We start from the raw sequence: 19,151 nt of genomic DNA, 5'->3' as shown, positions 1-19,151 counted from the left end.
GGAAAGCTTCCTAAAATGAACAAAAGTTTCCTTACAGAGTAGCCAGGGTAGTAAAGAGAGTGCCGGCTTTGCTTATGACAGATCTGGGTTTCAAATGGCTTGTCCAAAGTGTAGCTTGTCCAAATAGCTAGGACCAGGCTGAGCTTAAGTTTCCTGCAAAGTAACAAAAGTAACAGGGCCTCTGTACTTAACTGTCCTCTTGCCTAGGATGCTCCAGCCCAGTGTGGCAGCCTCACGCCCCCTCCTCTGCCACACACTTCAATGATTGCTTCTCTCTGAGGCCCTATCTGGCCTCCCTGCTTTACACCAAAGTATCTGTGAGCACGTGTGCATATGTCCACGAGCATGCGCGCGCGCACACACATACACACACACACACACACACACACACACACACACCACTCATATATACTCCCCATCTACTTCTCTCTCTTTCCCCCCACTCCACAGAATCCTCATCACCATTTACTTTACCATCTTTCTCCCACTAGACTGGTAAGCTCCACAGTGCATGTTGAGGTTGTTCTTTATTTATTTTTCTTGTCAACTTTATTTACTGCCTACAGTGTCTAAAGGAGGCCTAGGAGTGAAAATGTCACCAAAAAGTTGTTGAATAAAGGAAGATGATCTTTCAGAGTTTTCACTAGAGACCTTGTAGGTAAAGACCTCAGGATGCAAAAGAGGCACTTAGTTAATGGTGGAGAAGAGACTATACAAAGGTTTAAAAAGCATTTTAAAAAATAATAAGAATAACAATCAGAGATGAAACAACACAATTTATTAAACACTAAAAAAGTGAAATAAGAAAAAATTACTCTAAATCCACAGAAGTAAAATTATACTGGGTTATTCTACATGCTAAGACTTAAAAATGTGCACTTCTTTTTTACAGGTAAAAGTTTGGGAGTGGAGTGAGTTTGAAAACAGATTATGGGCTACAAGAGGATGTTTGTGTGTGATCACTTGTCACATCCCTGACCAGGCCAACAACTAAAACGACAACAAAACTGAACAAGGTAACCCAGTCTTATTTTACTTTGATTCATTCTCTCTGACAGAAAGGAAAAACAATAGAATGTAAGATAATATCAGGACAATAATCTTGTCTTCAAAATTTTTCTTAGTAACTACTTTTCTGAGTAGGAGTTTGTAGGTGAATGCATTAATAATTAACATTTTTACAACAAACATTTTGGAAGAAAAAGATTGCAAAAATGAACTATTACTTACCAATCTTTGTTTCTATGATGGTTTCTTTTCCAAACAAATACAGGAAAAAATAAATACATAAAGTCAAAGAAAAATACCTGATACATTTTTCATGTACTATAAAAAATTATCAGGAGTGCCGCCAAGATTTTAAATCCAGTAGTAAAAAAGAAAAAGACTTATCCTCATCTCCTTTGAATAACTTTCCCAATCAACTAAAATTTATTAAATATATTCAATATACTAAAGATATAATTAATATAATTTTCAGAAATATGCTCATTGCATGAAAAATATAAGTAACTGCATGAGAAAAAGAAAACTCTGGAAAAAGATATGTTCTCAAAGTTTGAGAAAAAATTAATAGTGAATTCCTTGAAGAAAATAACTTTAAAACTTGAAGATATTTATAACAATGGGATATAAGCCATTTTTCTCCAATGGCAATTCAAAGTAAACATGACAATTTTTTTAAAAACAACTCTTTTTTTCCTAATTAAAACTACAGTACTATAATTCCAGTGGCTCAGGAGTTTGAGGCAGGAGGATCCAAGTTCAAATTCAGGGTCAGCAATCTAGCGAGGCCCTCAGCAACTTAGCAAGACTCTGTCTCAAAATAAAAAATAAACAGGGCTGGGGATGTGCTTAGTGGTTAAACACCTCGGGTTCAATCTCTGGTACCAAAAAAAGAAAAAGAAAAGGAAACCTTGAGTGTTACTGTGCTGACATATTTTACAAAATTAAAACTTCTAAACACAGCTACTCAAAAACAATTGTAACAAATAAAACTTCCCTAAGCCTTCCAAATATTAATTTTAACATTTCCATTCATAATTTGGCCTTAAATGCACCAGTAAGGTGACAATAAAGTAAGGAATACCAAAACAAAGTAAAAATGAGAATGCTAGCGGTAGAAAAGCATGGAAGCTAGACCATGATCACCTTGAACATGCATTATAACGATCACACAATACCCCAGAAATTGAACCAGAGCCATTCAAGTTGGTGCATCAACAAACCCTTGCACAGAACCAGTACCTCCCAGTACCCCACCTTCAGTGTAGGAGTGAATTAGAAATACTCCTGCTGCACCAAAAGAGGAACTTCTGTTTAGCATCTTCAGGGGATGAAAAATCTTCCCTGAGAATTCATAGCCAACCATTGGTAATCATGTAGTTTTTGTTTTGTTTTGTTTGTTTGGGGTTTTTTGGTACCAGGGATTGAACTCAGGAGCACTCGATCACAGAGACACATCCCTAGCCCTAATTTGTATTTTATTCAGAGATGAATTGCTTAATGCCTCACTTTTGCTGAGCCTGGTTTTGAACTCACAATCCTCTTGCCTCAGCCTCCTGAACTGCTGAGATAATAGGCATCTGCCACTAAGCCCAACTCTTGTGTAGTTTGTGGGCCAAATTCACACTGTGTGCTTCAGAGCACTCAAGCAGAGATTTAAAGCTGTCCCAAACTGAAAATGGCTACCACCACCCAGTAGAAGCAAATATAAATATTCTCTGGGAAAATCTACTGTCATCAAGTCTTCAAAGAACTCAAACAGATGAAACTTTAAAGGAGTGTGAGCTCATGGTAAAAAAAAAAAAAAAAAAAAATCATAAAACATAAGCAAATAAGACACAATGAGCAAGAGTTTCTTGTGAGAAAAGGGTAGATGAGTCAGATCAAAAAGACTTCAAATACTGGAATTATCAGCATAAAATAAGAATATTTAATATGTCTCAAAAATAAGAGGTTTGGAAAAGAGTAAAATTTCATCTAAAAAAATACCACACTCATTAGTTATACCTGACAGTAGAACGCATTCTGACATATCATACATAAATGAACAATATATATAAAGAGAAAAAAACACCATACTAACACGAAGAGGGATCCAAAAATAAAGGTTAAAAGCTAAAAATAAAAAACTTCATACTAATTGTTTCACCTTAACTTACTGAGCATCATGTACTAGGTGTTAGACCTTAATCTGAGCTCTGGGGATAAAATAATAGGATTAAAAAATTTTTAGTATAAAAATCCCCTTCAACAATGACAATTTTAAAAAAACAATATATTGTATATTGTGTGCATGTACAAACATGTAACAGCAAATCCCATCAGTATGTGCAATTATAATGTACCAATCAAAAAACATGGGAAAAAAATACATAAAGAGCAAGCAGAATAGAGGTAACTGAATGAAGAACAAGTGATCCAAAAGACAAATCCGAAAAAATCTGTCCAAAATGGTTTACAAATAAAGAATGATATCAAAAATATCAAAGAGGGAAGGAAAAGAAATGAAGAAAGTCTAACATACATTTTATTCAATTTCCAGAAGGAAATAATAAAGGAGATGGGGAAGACACATTATTTTAAGAAATTATAATAACTGGGTACAGTGGCACATGCCTGTAATCCCAGGGGCTTGGGAGGCTGAGGCAGGAGGATCACAAGTTCAAGGCCAGCTTCAGCAACTTAGCAAGACCCTAAGCAACTTAGGGAGACCCTGTCTCAAAATGAAAATAAAAAGGGCTGGGAATGTGGCCCAATGGTTAAATGTCCCTCCAGCCGGGTTCAATTCCTGATGTACACACACACACACACACACACACACACACACACACACACAAATGAGAGAAAGAGAAAAATAAAGACGAAATTTTACTAATATCAGCCAGCACCTAATTATTATTTTAAAATTCTATTTCAACTACTTAAGAAAATAAGTTTTCTCTGTGTTCACCACTGAATGCCAGAACTTGAGACATTCTATTAGTTCCTACAGAAAACATATTTTAATAGAGGAAATCTCATCTCTTCTCAAAACTACTATATTAGAGTTGATGAGTATAATATGTATGCAATACAAGAAGTAAACAGTCAAACCAGAACACAGGATATACAATTTCAACACAATCTAAAATAATGTTTGCTGCCACCAAAACATTGTTTTCTTAATTTATTTTCTTTATAATATCATATCTGAAATATTGTTTACCTCTTTACTACTGGTCCCCCAGAACCATTCTGCCCTACGCCCACTGGGCTGTAAGTTCTACCAGGGTAGGGACCTTGTTTGCCTTCCTCAGTATTGTAGTCTAGCACCTAGAATAGTGGCTCAATGAACATCTGAATGACAGAGTGAATGACAGTCTCAGGGCTGCGGCACTGTACCATTCCAGGGTTATCATTCTTCACATCTTGCTGAAAGTAAATGTCACTCTGGCAGTTGTGCCAGTCCACATACTATGGCAAGAAATAGGCCAGAAACCATGAGCAGCCAGCGTACACACACTGACTCCAACAAGTCCTGTTATATTTGTGAGCTGGGCATAATTTACCCCTCTCCTGATAGAGAAAACGGGGGAAACAGTTTTCACCTCAAGATTAAGTTTATTCTTTGAATAACTGACTATATATTCACATCATGGTCTTCATATATTGATAACCCTGTATCAACTATCCTATAAATAAAGTTAACATTTTTAACTGTGAATAAGGATTCGGACTGCCAACTATAAATTAGCCACTGTAAATTCTTTGGTCATTCCTCAGTCTTTGCTTGTTAAAAATATCTCTAGAGAAATTCTTTAGTTAGTCATCTGAGATATAAAACAAATAACTAAAGTTACTGACTTGGAAGTGGTCAGTTCTGTGATTTGCCAATATTAATCTTCAGTTTAACACAGCCAAAGTATTTTAAGAGTCTGGAAATAGAATTCAGTAAGATTGAACAGACTGCTAGGCTGACCTTCATGGATGTCACTCTGATGGAAAGTACACCCTCCTACCAGGTAATCCATGTCAACTGGAATATAGAAACCCATCTCCTTGGGCCCTTTTAACAGGTTATACTTCTACCACTAACTGACCTGATTACTAAAAGGCTATTTTATATTTCTGAGGTACCTCTATGGGAATTGCCATCAGCAGGTCAGTCTATGGAATTCCAACTGAAAGGCCTATGGTAAACACCAAACCCAAGAAGCAACTGACACTGCAAAAGAAGTACAGGCATAATGGAAACCTGGAAGTAAAACCATGCCAACATCCATCTTCGATCTTGTTTTTATCCTCCCTAAGCATCTACATGTTACAATGATTTTCAGATTTAACTTGCTTAAGCAGCAGACTCCTTCCATTCAACAAAAATTTGTGAGAACTGAATACATAAAATATATAAGCAGAGTTGCTGATTGGCAGGACAATAAGAAGGTCAAAGGTCTTATTCTCACCCCTTAACCTCCCCTGTGGTACTCTGGAATTCCAAAGGCAATAAGAAACCAAGTCTGAAAAGCAATGATCTAAGTGAGGAAGAGGATGATTTAATAATGAAGAGTAATGGAAGAATAAATAACAATATATCATGGTTCAAGCTTCCTAAGAACCTTTTCTAAGTAAAACACTTCTGACAAATGTTTACCTGTCTCATTTGGAAATCAACTTTTTGGTTTAGTAATTGTAATCCCCTAGGAGCCCAAGTGTTGCATTTTGTATCTGGAAGGTTCCCAGATTATTGCCTTATTAAAGCTCATTTGTTGCTTTTTTTTTTTTAAACCAGGGATTGAACCCAGGGATGCTTAACCACTGAGCCACATCCTCAGTCCTTTTTATTTTTATTTGAGACAGGGTCTCTTGCTAAGTGGCTCAGGGCCTCTATAAGTTGCTGAAGCTGGGTTTGAACTTGTGATCTTTTTGCCTCAGCCTCCCGAGTTGCTGGGAATACAGGTGTGTGCTATCGTACTCAATGAGGTTCATTTGATGAAGGCTTTGTCCCTAATGTAGCAATGTTCACAGTGGGGCTTCGGGTAAGCGAATGGTTCATGAGGGCTGTATCTTCAAGAGTGGATTAATTTACTGATGGATTCATAGCTGAATGGACTATTGGTAGAAGGCAGAAACTGTAGGCGGTAGGACCTAGTACCTAGCTGAAGGAAGTAAGCCCTTTGGGATATAACTTTGGGGACTATATCTTGTGCGTGCCTTTAGACGTGCAAAAAAAGAGGAGGGAAAAAGGTTTAACTAACTAGCATAGTCAACTAGGAAGACTAAATCACTTGCAAAACAGAATTTGAAAGACTACATCTAACTACATAAAAGCTTAAGTTACTTGTCACAGATGGACCACCTTGAAGAAAGAAAAATGAGGTCCCAAAACAGAATTTCAAATATTCTAATCATGCACAGTATTTGTACTGGAAAATTTACAAGCCAAGTTCATTGTCTGATATAAAAGAGAAAGTAAATGAAACTGGATTTTCTCATTCATCAATGATAACCATCATTTATTATTTTATCAGATACATGAAAGTAGCAATTATAGAGTTCTTGTTTATTTGAATATACCTATCCTACTGTTGCCTAATCTGGTGAGGTTGTAATGGAGCTAAATAAGAATTAGGTCCACCGAACAGCATGATGAACTCACTTCCACTACTGCCTGTATGGAATATTTTGTAGTAACTGAAAGTACATAATAATATTTAAGCATCTGGGACAAATGCTGTAGTTATACTAAGTAAAAATGAATATAGATGACTATGATTTTAATTTCATATTTTATTTCTAAAGAAATACATTTTCATAGGAATAAAAACAGAAGTATTTACACCAAAACATTACCAATGGCTGAGTGGTGGTTCTATTATGTTTAAACTTTTCAACATTTGCCAAATTTTCTATATAGAATGGGGGGGGCACATTTTTAAAACCAAATAAAATCTTACTTACAGAAATGACGCAATATTCCTGAAATTTTGTGATTTGTATGTAAATGCCAGAGTTGCCCTTAACTGTGTGACTGTGTGTCACCAGTTCCAACTTGTGGATGAAACAGCTGCTCACTGCAACTGCTAAGGTGAGTCAACCTAATTGTTACTGGCAGCTGGGGAAGCCCCGGGTGGGAAATGACACAGCCTGAGCAGGTACACCTTCCAGTTCTCAAGAGCCACTCAATCTGTCGTAAACCAGAATTACCACTTCTATGATGAAGCCTCAATAGTGCACACCTCCAGGCCCATCTAGAAGCCTCCACTTAAGGAGACAAGGCTTATTCAACTATTTAAGACTGCATTTGTAAGAATGCAAAACATAAGAAAATTATTAGACATGTTTGCTGTCTAACTGTCATAGCTGTGTACTGTCAGTGAGGCACTGTAATCATCAGAGGCACAGCCTGTGAAATCAAACAGATCCAGGTTCAAGTTCCGGCTCCCCCATTTCTGTGTGAACCTCACACAAGTCTCAGTTTAATCAGCTTCCAATGAAGTTGACCACACCCATTTCCAGAATTTTGGTGAAGATTTAAAATGTTTACCAGTATGTATAACATCTGCTAATCTAATAATGTTTCAGAAGCCTAAATACATAGAATTGTAAAATCATATAGCCCCTTATCAGGGGAAAAAATTAATGTCATATATTTTTTCTTTTTCCCCCCTTGGGTGCCGGGGGATTAAACTCAGGGGCACTCGACTACTGAGAAACACCCCCAGCCATATTTTGTATTTTATTGAGAAACAGGGTCTCACTGAGCTGCTCAGCACCTTGCTTTTGTTGCTTTGAACTCAAAATCTCCCTCCCTCAGCTTCCCAAGTGGCTGCGATTCCCTGGGTGGTACCATGTATTCTTAAAACCTAAATCATCCGGGGCAACTTGTCAGTCTTATACACTTAAAGTGGTCACTGAGACAATGCAAAGCACTCGAATAGTTGGTCCATCTTTTATCCTACTTATTTATTTACTTTTGCAGTGCTAGAGATGGAACCCAGGACCTTACACATGGTAGGCAAGTGCTCTACCACTAAGCGACATCCCCAACTCCAGATGTTCCTTATTTTAAAGGATACAAGCTCTGAAACAAGTTTGTGAACTACATAACAATTCTGGAAAAATCGTATCACTTTTCTCCTGTATCCTCTTCTCTAAGCCTATACTGGAAAAAAAAAGGCAATGGTAAAATGATACCACAGACACCATGGGATTGTATGGAAATGGAGAAGCACTACCTTCCATAGTGGCACCATAATCAAACAGGATTGATAAAGATATCAGAGCTTACATTAGAAAGAGGATATATTTCAACAGTACCTCATAATAATAATATATCCTCACACAAATTATGAAAATAATAAATGTTGAAAATATTTAATCCTAATATCCTAAACAACATATTATAACTATAATTATGAACCAAATAAGATACTATGAGATGGGAGGCAAAGAAGTAAACAATGGTAAAAAACTAGAGTCAATGATTAAAAGTTCCAAAAGAATTAGAATATTTTTAAAACACTGCTTCAAAAAGAGGAGACAGCTTAATATATTGCTTTCATAGTATATAATTTGAGACAAACAGACTTGTGCTGAATCCTATCTCTGCCACTTACTCTGTAGGAAATAGTAGGTCAGTTACTTAACCACTTAGAACCTCCATTTCTTCATCTACAAAAAGGGACTTGTTTAATGCTTTCACAGTGGCATAACAACTAAAGACATGTAAATTTCTTGGCACAGGGTACAATTCTAGAGTCCTACATTGGCAGAAGGGAAAAGAGGAAAAAACCCTAAAGGACCAAGGTGATGTACAGCATGACATAGGCTATAACAAAAGAAGAGAGAGAGGGCTGTGGTTGTAGCTCAGTGGTAGAGCATATGCCCAGCATGTGTGAGGCATTGAGTTCAATTCTCAGCACCACATATAAATGAGTGAATAAAACAAAGGTCCATTAACATCTAAAAATAAATATTAAAAAAAAAGAAAAGAGAGAATGCATCAAAAGCCGGATGTCCACCGAAAGACATAGGACATAAGATAATGGTGACCCTGACGTAGCTGATAAACACTGTTGAGGAAATAAAAATTGAAGACTGTTGAAGCAAGAAAATGAAGTAGGCACTTATCACTATAACTTGAAGGAGTCAAGGAGACAAGGAAGTCAAAGTAAATGACTAACAGGGAACAAGTCAATCCAATGGAATCCCAACCCAATCAGAAATGGCCTTAATGATGTTCAGGGTAAGAGGAAAGCCAATAACAAAAGCCAGTTCAAGGGGTACACATTTGCTGGGCTTTGACACAAACTGCTCTGCTCCCAAGAAAGAAGGCAACAAGACCTTAGGCTAGAAATTTCCTATCACTTTCATCTGGACAGAGTCAACGGTTATCAATATCTTCTCTACTGTCCTTCAAACAACAGGAAGACTCAGAAGGCGCTGAGAAAGATCTGCTCCAGCAGTGAAAAATGACATCCCACTACACCATCAAGTTTAGAAAACAACAGATGTGGGTGTACTTGAGACCTAAGCAGTCTTCGTTCCCAGAGAACAGTTCACCTAGACTCGGCAGAGTTCAGTGGGCTACACCAGATTCAGATTCAGTCCAAGCTCTCATTACTTACATACCTCTGACAGTTATTGTTTTGCATCTATCGAAAGGTTCCTTTAAAATTATTCTCATGTACGCTTCCTGAGCAGGGTCTTGTCTTGTATTTCAAAAGTTTCCCAACTGGACACTTTTGTGCATCCCCAAGAACTCAATGGTATGCCTAGAACAGAGAAACAATTTAAGTTTAACAACTTCAAAGTGAAATCATAAAATTCATAAACCAAAAGAACCTTACAATTCAGTATAGTTCACTGTAAATAAAAGCATTAAAGTGCTGATTAGCTGGGAAACAAAAATTCACAATGGACCCTCTCCACCTCATCTTCCATTTTTCTTTTCCTATTTTTTATTTTTAACCTTTTAATTTTTATTGTCATAAAATATATACAACATAAAATATACTCCATCTTCTCTTAATTAAAAACTAACTAATCTATCACATAGATAGAAGTGTTTCTCTTTTTATATATTTATATTAACTATCTTTAAGAGTCAACCAATAATTGATTAACAAACTGAGTATAGCACTTCAAACTGAAAACGAAGGTAAACAACTGAGTTAACCTCTTTACAAGCTGACTTACAGAAAGATGGTCATCTCTCTGAGGCCAAAATGTTGCCCTCGTGAACGATATCTTTTATATCTATGTGTGTATGAATGGCTTGTGTGCACAGACCAGGAAACTAGAGATAATGTTGGCACCCAATAAAGGAAAAAGATCACTGTTCATTTAGTCTCTCAGTCATAATTTGTATTTATATGTGAAAGAATATGAAATGTAATTGTAGCTAGAAAGCAGTGTTTTTTATTTGATCATGTTTACTTTAGTCAGCAACACCCCTCTCTCTTTTGCACTACGTTAATCTAAGGTTCTGAAACATTAGATTAGGTTCACAAAAGGTTCACAAAAGCCCTACATCATTGAGTATCTGTGGAAAAGACTGTTCCATTCTCTCTACCTACATTTCAACACAGGGGTGGCTCAGTGGTAGAGCACTTGCCTAGCATGTATGAAGCACTGTGCTCAATCCTCAGCACCACATATAAATAAATGAATAAAATAAAGGTCTATCGACAGCTAAAAAAAATTTTTAAATAAATAAATAAATTTACTGAAGACAATAAATTCCTTTGAAGTTATTTTGGTCCCAGGGGTGGGGGGTAGGGAGAGGGGATCAAGGGACTTCCATGGTGCAAATTGAAATAAATGAGCAAATTAACAGGCTTAAACAAAAAGAAACCACCACCCAGGGCCGAGGACCAAACTCAGGGCCTTGCTTGTGCTAAGCAAGTGCTCTGCCACTGAGCTAAATCTCTAATCCCTAAATGGCTCTCTTGATAGTTCTTTTACAAGGCAATCTCCCACATTTAATCATTCTGTAAAAAATCAGGCTACACCCACAAATAATAATTAAGTAGTCACAAAAAGCAGTTGTCATAACTAAAACAAAACTAGGATACTCCTGTCATTAATTTAAAAGTATTCAATTAAAGCTTCAAAGTAACATATAATATATTTAAATCACATAAAAATCATGCTCTCATGAGGATACTAACATACAGTGTAAAAGCCCAAGATAAGTCAAGGGTTTTATCTCTTTAAAAAAAGAGAGAGAGAGAGATGCTGCCTTTAATCCGAAATCTCACCAATTCTCCTTGTTTCACATGACAATAATCTCAGTTTATTTTGAATAAGAAAATAATATTTGGAAAGTAAAAATATCAGTTTGGGATGCTTGTGAGTCATTTCACAAACTGTCAAAAAGAAAGCAAAGAAATAGATTAAACAGTTATTTTGGGAAAATGGACCTAATGGAAGGAAATATGAGATAACTTTTTAAAAAGATTTTAAAATATAATTTTCAAAAGCAATATGAATTTTGGGGCTATAGATAGTCAATAGAATAGGCCTGTTTATATCTACTTCTCTCTTAATCCCCACTATAATGACAGTAAAGAGAAGACAGAAATTCATAAAGACAAAAGAAATATGAACTGTATTAGAGTAGACAACAGACATCAAGGGCACTTTGGGAGCTGGACAGCAGAAGAGACTACAGAGTCTGAGAAGTAAAGGAAAGCCTGCTGACTGCCCCAGAAAGGTCAGTGAAGGCAGCTTCCCCTTCCTCAGAAGAGTGGGGGATGGGACTGAAAAAGGCAGACTGGCTAAAAATCTATATAGAACACACACACACACACCTTCTACCATATTTAAAATTTAATCCAAAAGAGTTTAAAGATCTATAATTAAGATCTGAAACAACTTACTGAAGATTGTCCATGAAAATATCACACACAAAAAATCTGAAACAATGAAATTCCTAGAAAAAACACAGGAAAAGTTTTACTATAAGATGTGGTGCCACTGGATTTGGCAATGGATTTCTTGTACATGGTACCAAAAGTATAGACAATAAACAACTGGGGCTATGTCAAATGTAAAAACTTTCACACAGTAAAGGGACGAATAAACACAGTGAAGAGGCAACTTATGAAACGGAAGAAAATATCTTTAGTGTTGGCAGATTTTACAGGGCGTTAAAAAACAGAATATTAAAAAAAGTCCCACAACTGAACAACAACTACCCCAATAAACCTATTAAAAGATGGATAAAGGGGTTTTTTCAAGATGGTGACTGCATCTCCTGGTGCTCCAGAACTCAGGATTCAAGAAGGGGAATATTGAGAGACTCGGAAGAACTCAGAGACGCTGGGTGAGTCGCTCCCACTGGGTGAAGCTAGGCCCAGGCAGCAGGCCGGAACAGTGGGCAGCTTCTCGGACCAGGGCAGGGCAGCGAGAGGCTTTCCTAAACAGCCCTGCTCCATCCGGTGGCAGGCCCGGCCCACAGTCAGCTTCTCTGAGCAGACCTGCATAGTGAGAGGCTTTCTGAGCATACCCAGCACTGAGTCCCGCAACCAGCGGCGGGTCCCAGTCCCCAGACAGCTTCTGGGACCAGGGCAGGGTGTCCAGGGGCTTTCGCCAGCAGTCTGGCTCCATCCGGTGGCAGGCCCAGCCCACAGCCAGCTTCTTGGAGCAGACCCATCCAGTGAGAGGCTTTCCGCCCACACCCAGTCCCCAGATGCTGCCCCTGTCCGGTCCTCAGACAGCTTCTCAGAATAGGGCAGGGGGCCTGAGGCTTTCCCCGGCAGCCCAGCTCCTTCTGGTGGCAGGCACGGTCCACAGCAGGCTTCTCGGAATAGGCCCGCCTAGTGAGAGGCTTTCTGAGCATACCCATCCCACAATCCTGCACCCAGCAGAGGGCCAGGGGCAGCTCTCTTCTAAAGCACTGCATTATCAAGTTCCTCCAAGACTTCAGGCTACTGAAGGTTAAGAGCTGATATGCTGGAAATCTATATCGGACACTATAAACCAATAAAGGAAATCTGCAGTATCTCAGAGACCCACTGATATCTGACCAATATGAGAAAACAAGGAAAGAAAATGTACAAAACTAACCTAGATGCTATATTAATAAAACCCAATGACAGCATGGCAGAAGAAATGTCAGAAAGGGAATTCAGAATGTACATAATTAAAACAATCAGGGAAGCAAAAGAAGAGATGAAAGAGCAAATGCAGGTATTGAAGGATGAGATGAAAGAGTAAATGCAGGCATTAAATGATCATACAAATCAACAGCTAAAAGAGCAAATATGGGAAGCAAAAGATCATTTCAATAAAGAGTTAGAGATACTGAAGAAAAAAAACCAAACAGAAATCTTTGAAATGAAGGAAACAATAAACCAAATTAAAAACTCCATAGAAAACATAAACAATAGGATAGAACACCGGGAAGACAGAACCGCAGATATTGAAGAAAAAATGTTTAATCTTGAAATCAAAGTTGACCAAACAAAGAAGATGGTAAGAAATCATGAACAGAATCTACAAGAATTATGGGATATCATGAAAAGGTAAAACTTGAGAATTATTGGGATAAAGGAGGACACAGAGAAACAAACCAAAGGAATGAACAATCTACTCAATGAAATAATATCAGAAAATTTCCCAAATCTGAAGAATGAAATGGAAAATCAAGTACAAGAGGCTTATAGAACTCCAATTACACAAAATTAAAACAGACCCACATCAAGGCACATTATTATGGAAATACCTAACATACAAAATAAAGACAGAATTTTAAGGCCGTGAGAGAAAAGAATCAAATTACATTCAGGGGGAAACCAATAAGAATATCAGCAGATTTTTCAATCCAGACCCTAAAAGCTAGAAGGGCCTGGAACAACATATATCAAGACCTGAAAGAAAATGGATGCCAACCAAGAATCTTATACCCAGCAAAACTTACCTTTAGATTTGATGATGAAATAAAATCCTTCCATGATAAACAAAAACTAAAAGAATTTACAAAAAGAAAGTTGGCATTACAGAACATTCTCAACAGAATATTCCATGAGGAACAAATGAAAAACAATGATGCAAATCAGCAAAGGGAGGAACTGGCCTAAAGGAATAGCCAAATAAAGGAGAAACCAAATTGTGTCAAAAAACAAAAATGAAACAAATGACTGGAAATACAAATCATATCACAATAATAACCCTGAATGTTAATGGCCTGAACTCATCAATCAAAAGACATAGACTGGCAGATTGGATTAAAAAGAAAAATCCAACAATATGCTGCCTGCAAGAGACTCATCTCATAGAAAGAGATACCCCACAGACTAAAGGTGAAAGGATGGGAAAAAACATACCATGCACATGGACACAGCAAAAAAGCTGGAGTATCCATCCTCATTTCAGATAATGTGGACTTCAAGCCACAGTTAGTCAGAAGGGATAAAGAAGGTCATTTCAGACTGCTTAAGTGAAGCATAAATCAGCAAGACATAACAATCATAAATATCTATGCCCCAAACATTGGCTCAACCATATATGTCAAACAAATTCTTCTCAATTCCAGAAATCCAATAGACCACAACACAATAATACTAGGCAATTTTAACAAACCTCTCTCACCACTGGACAGATCTTCCAAACAAAAACTGAATAAAGAAACCATAGATCTCAATAACACAATCAATAATTTAGACTTAACAGACATATATAGAATATACCATCCAACAAAGAGTAAATATACCTTCTTCTCAGCAGCACATGGATCCTTCTCTAAGATAGACCATACTTTATGCCATAAAGCTAATGTTAGCAAATACAAGAAGATAGAGATACTACCTTGTGCTCTATCAGATCATAATGGATTGAAATTAGAAATAAATGACAGAATAAAAAACAGAAACTACTCCAACACCGGGAGATTAAATAATACGCTATTATATGATGAATGGATAACAGAAGACATCAAGAGGGAAATAAATTCTTAGAAGTAAACGAGAACAAACATACATCATATCAAAATCTCTGGGACACTATGAAAACAGTACTTAAGAGGAAGATTTATTTCATGGAGTGTATTCAATAAAAGAAGTAAAAATCAACAAATAAACGACTTAACACTACAGCTTAAAGCCATAGAAAAAGAAGAACAGACCAACACCAAAAGTAGTAGAAGACAGGAAATAGTTAAAATCAGAGCTGAAATCAATGAAATTGAAACAAAAGAAACAATAGAAAAAATTAACAAAATAAATAGTTGGTTCTTTGAAAAAAATAAACAAAATTGATAAACCCTTAGCCACACTAATAAAGAGAAGAAGAGAGAAAACTCAAATTACTAAAATTTGGGAATGAACAAGGAAATATCACAACAGACAGGAGTGAAATACAAAACATAATTAGAAGCTATTTTGAAAATCTATACTCCAATAAATCAGAAAATCTCGAAGACATCAACAGGTTTCTAGAGATATATGAATTACCTAAACTGAACAAGGAGGACATACACAACTTAAATAGATCAATTTCAAGTAATGAAATAGAAGTCATCAAAAGCCTACTAACAAAGAAAAGTACAGGACCAGATGGGTTCTCAGCCGAGTTCTACAAAACCTTTAAAGAAGAGCTCATTCCAATACTCCTCAAAGTATTCCATGAAATAGAAGAGGAAGGAACCCTCCTAAACTCATTCTATGAAGCCAACATCACCCTGATAGCTAAACCAGACAGAGACACATCGAGGAAAGAGAATTTCAGACCAATATCGTTAATGAACCTCGACGCAAAAATTCTTAACAAAATTTTAGCAAATCACATACAAAAATATATTAAAAAGATAGTGCACCACGATCAAGTGGGTTTTATCCCAGGGATGCAGGGCTGGTTCAACATTTGGAAATCAATAAACGTAATTCATCATATCAACAGACTGAAAGTCAAGAATCACATGATTATTTTGATAGATGCAGAAAAAGCATTTGATAAAATATAGCATCCCTTTATGCTCAAAACACTAGAAAAAATAGGGATAGTGGGAACATTTCTCAACATTGTAAAGGCCATTTATGCTAAGCCCATGAACAATATCATTCTAAATGGTGAAAAACTGAACGCATTCCACCTAAAAACTAGAACAAGGCAGGGATGCCCTCTTTCACCACTTCTATTCAAAATTGTCCTTGAAACTCTAGCCAGAGTAATAAGTCAGACCAAAGAAATTAAACGGGTAAAATAGGAAAAGAAGAACTCAAACTATCCCTATTTGTTGATGACATGATTATATATTTAGAGGAACCGGGAAATTCCACCAGAAAACTTTTAGAACTCATAAATGAATCCAGTAAAGTAGCAGGATATAAGATCAATGCTCATAAATCCAATGCATTTTTATACATAAGTGATGAATCTTCAGAAAGAGAAGTTAGGAAAACTACCCCATTCACAATAGCCTCGAAAAAATAAAATACTTGGTTATCAATCTAACCAAAGAGGTGAAAGACCTCTACAATGAGAACTATAGAACACTAAAAAAAGAAATTAAAGAAAACCTTAGAAGATGGAAAGATCTCCCATGTTCTTGGATAGGAAGAATTAATATTGTCAAAATGGCCATACTACCAAAAGTGCTATACAGATTCAATGCAATTCCAATTAAAATCCCAATGACATACCTTACAGAAATAGAACAAGCAATCATGAAATTCATCTGGAAGAATAAGAGACACAGAATAGCTAAAGCAATCCTTAGCAGGAAGAGTGAAGCAGGGGGTAACACAATACCAGATCTTCAACTCTACTACAAAGCAATAGTAACAAAAACGGCATGGTATTGGCACCAAAATAGACAGGTAGATCAATGGTACAGAATAGAGGATATGGACACAAACCCAAATAAATACAACTTTCTCATACTAGACAAAGGTGCCAACAATATGCAATGAAGAAAAGATAGCCTCTTCAACAAATGGTGCTGGGAAAACTGGAAATTCATATGCAACAGAATGAAACTAAACCCCTATCTTTCACCCTGCACAAAACTCAACTCAAAATGGATCAAGAACCTCGGAATCAGACCAGAGACCCTGCATCTTATAGAAGAAAACGTAGGTCCAAATCTTCAACATGTCGGCCCAGGACCAGACTTCCTTAACAGGAATCCCATAGCACAAGAAATAAAAGCAAGAATCAATAACTGGGATAGATTCAAACTAAAAAGCTTTCTCTGAGTGAAGGAAACTATCAGCAATGTGAACAGAGAGCCTACAGAGTACGAGAAAATCTTTGCCACCCATACTTCAGATAAAGCACTAATCTCCAGAATCTATAAAGAACTCAACAAACTCTACACCAAGAATACAAATAATCCAATCAGTAAATGGGCTAAGGAAATGAACAGACACTCCACAGAAGAATATCTACAAGCAATCAACAGACATATGATAAAATGTTCAACATCTCTCGTAATTAGAGAAATGCAAATCAAAACTACATTAAGATTCCATCTCACCCCAATTAGAATGGCGACTATCAAGAATACAAGCAACAATAGATGTTGGCGAGGATGTGGGGGAAAAGGTACACTCATACATTGCTGGTGGGACTGCAAATTAGTGCAGCCACTCTGGAAAGCAGTGTGGAGATTCCTCAGAAAGCTTGGAATGGAACCACCATTTGACCCAGCTATCCCACTCCTCGGCCTATACCCAAAGGACTTAAAAGCACAATACTACAAAGATGCAGTCACATCAATGTTCACAGCTGCTCAAGTCACAATAGCCAGATTGTAGAACCAACCTAGATGCCCTTCAATTGATGAATGGATAAAGAAACTGTGGTATATATATACAATGGAATATTACTCAGCCATAAAGAATAATAAAATTATGGCATTTGCAGGCAAATGGATGAAACTAGAGAATATCATGCTAACTGAGATAAGTCAATCTCAAAAAACCAAAGGAAGAATGATCTCGCTGATAAGTGGATGATAATACATAATGAGGGGGGGCAAGAATGGAGGAAGGAGGGACTGTATAGAGGGAAAAGAGGAGTGGTAGGGTAGGGGGAAAAAATAACAGAATGAATCAAACAACATTACCCTATGTAAATGTATGATTACACAAATGGTATGCCTTTACTCCATGTACAAACAGAGAATCAACATGTATCCCATTTGTTTACAATAAAAATAAATATAAAAAAATTCATAATAAGAAAAAAAGATGGACAAAGGACTTGTAACAGACATTTCTCAAAACATGATATACCAAAGGTCAACAAGCACATGAAAAGATGCTTAGCACCACTAATTATGGGGAAACTGGAAAATAAAACCACAATGAGACACTACTTCCCACCCATTAGACAGGCCACTTTCAAAAGCACAGAAAACAGTGTTGACAAGGATGTGGAGAAATTGAAATCCTTGTATACTTTTGGAGAAATATAAAGTGGTATATTCACAAGGGAAAACAACCAGGCAGTTACTCAAAATGTTAAAAACACAACTGCCATGATTCAGCAATTCCACTTCTGGTATTCATCTGAAAGAACTGAAAGCATGAACTTGAAGACATATTTGCACATCCATGTTCACTGCAGTACTGTTCACAACAACAAAGAACAGAAGCACCTAAATGGTCATTGACAGATGAATGGATGAAGAAAATACTGTGACACATAATGGAAACAGATTCAACTACATAGAAGGAAGAAAGAAGAAAGGAGGAGGAGGAGGAGGAGGAGAAAGACATTTCCATCATTTGCTACAACATGGATGAGCTTTGAAGTCATGCTAAGTGAAATGAACCAGTCACAAAAAGAAAAATACTGGCTTGATTCCACTTACAAAACTTAAAGAAACAAAAAGTATATGATGATTGCCCGGGCTCAGGGAAGGAGAGAAACAGAAGGTAGTTGTTCAGTGGGTAGGGAGCTTCCGTTTTGCAAGATGAAAAAAATTCTAGAGCTATTTTGCAAAACAAAGTGCATCTGGTTAACACTATGACACTGCACAAATTTTATACTGTGTTTTTTTACCACACTGAAGAAAAATTGGGGAAGATTATCCTGGATTATCTGAATGGGTCCAAAGTAATCACAGGGTTCTTAGAAGTGGAAAAGGTAGGTAGAAAATCAGAAAAATGCAATGTGAGTAATATTTGGCCTACAACTTTAATGATGGAAGAGGGCCA

At 36.9% G+C, this 19,151-nt stretch overlaps 1 protein-coding gene across 3 annotated transcripts in view; it reads right to left on the bottom strand.

The window, feature by feature from the left end:
- The window catches only part of Sgms1 (sphingomyelin synthase 1), a 318,450-nt gene that overhangs the window by 141,396 nt on the left and 157,903 nt on the right, over window positions 1–19,151 (bottom strand). For all 3 annotated transcript variants that reach the window (XM_047552418.1, XM_047552417.1, XM_047552419.1), the window contains one exon: window positions 9,616–9,758. The gene's annotated coding sequence lies outside the window, so the exon portion shown is untranslated. The remainder of the gene's footprint in view (window positions 1–9,615; window positions 9,759–19,151) is intronic.

The sequence above is a fragment of the Sciurus carolinensis genome, chromosome 5 (assembly GCF_902686445.1).
Source record: "Sciurus carolinensis chromosome 5, mSciCar1.2, whole genome shotgun sequence".
Taxonomy (NCBI): domain Eukaryota; kingdom Metazoa; phylum Chordata; class Mammalia; order Rodentia; family Sciuridae; genus Sciurus; species Sciurus carolinensis.
Note: the sequence above shows the minus strand (reverse complement) of the source record. Positions and strands in the feature narration are given on the sequence as shown.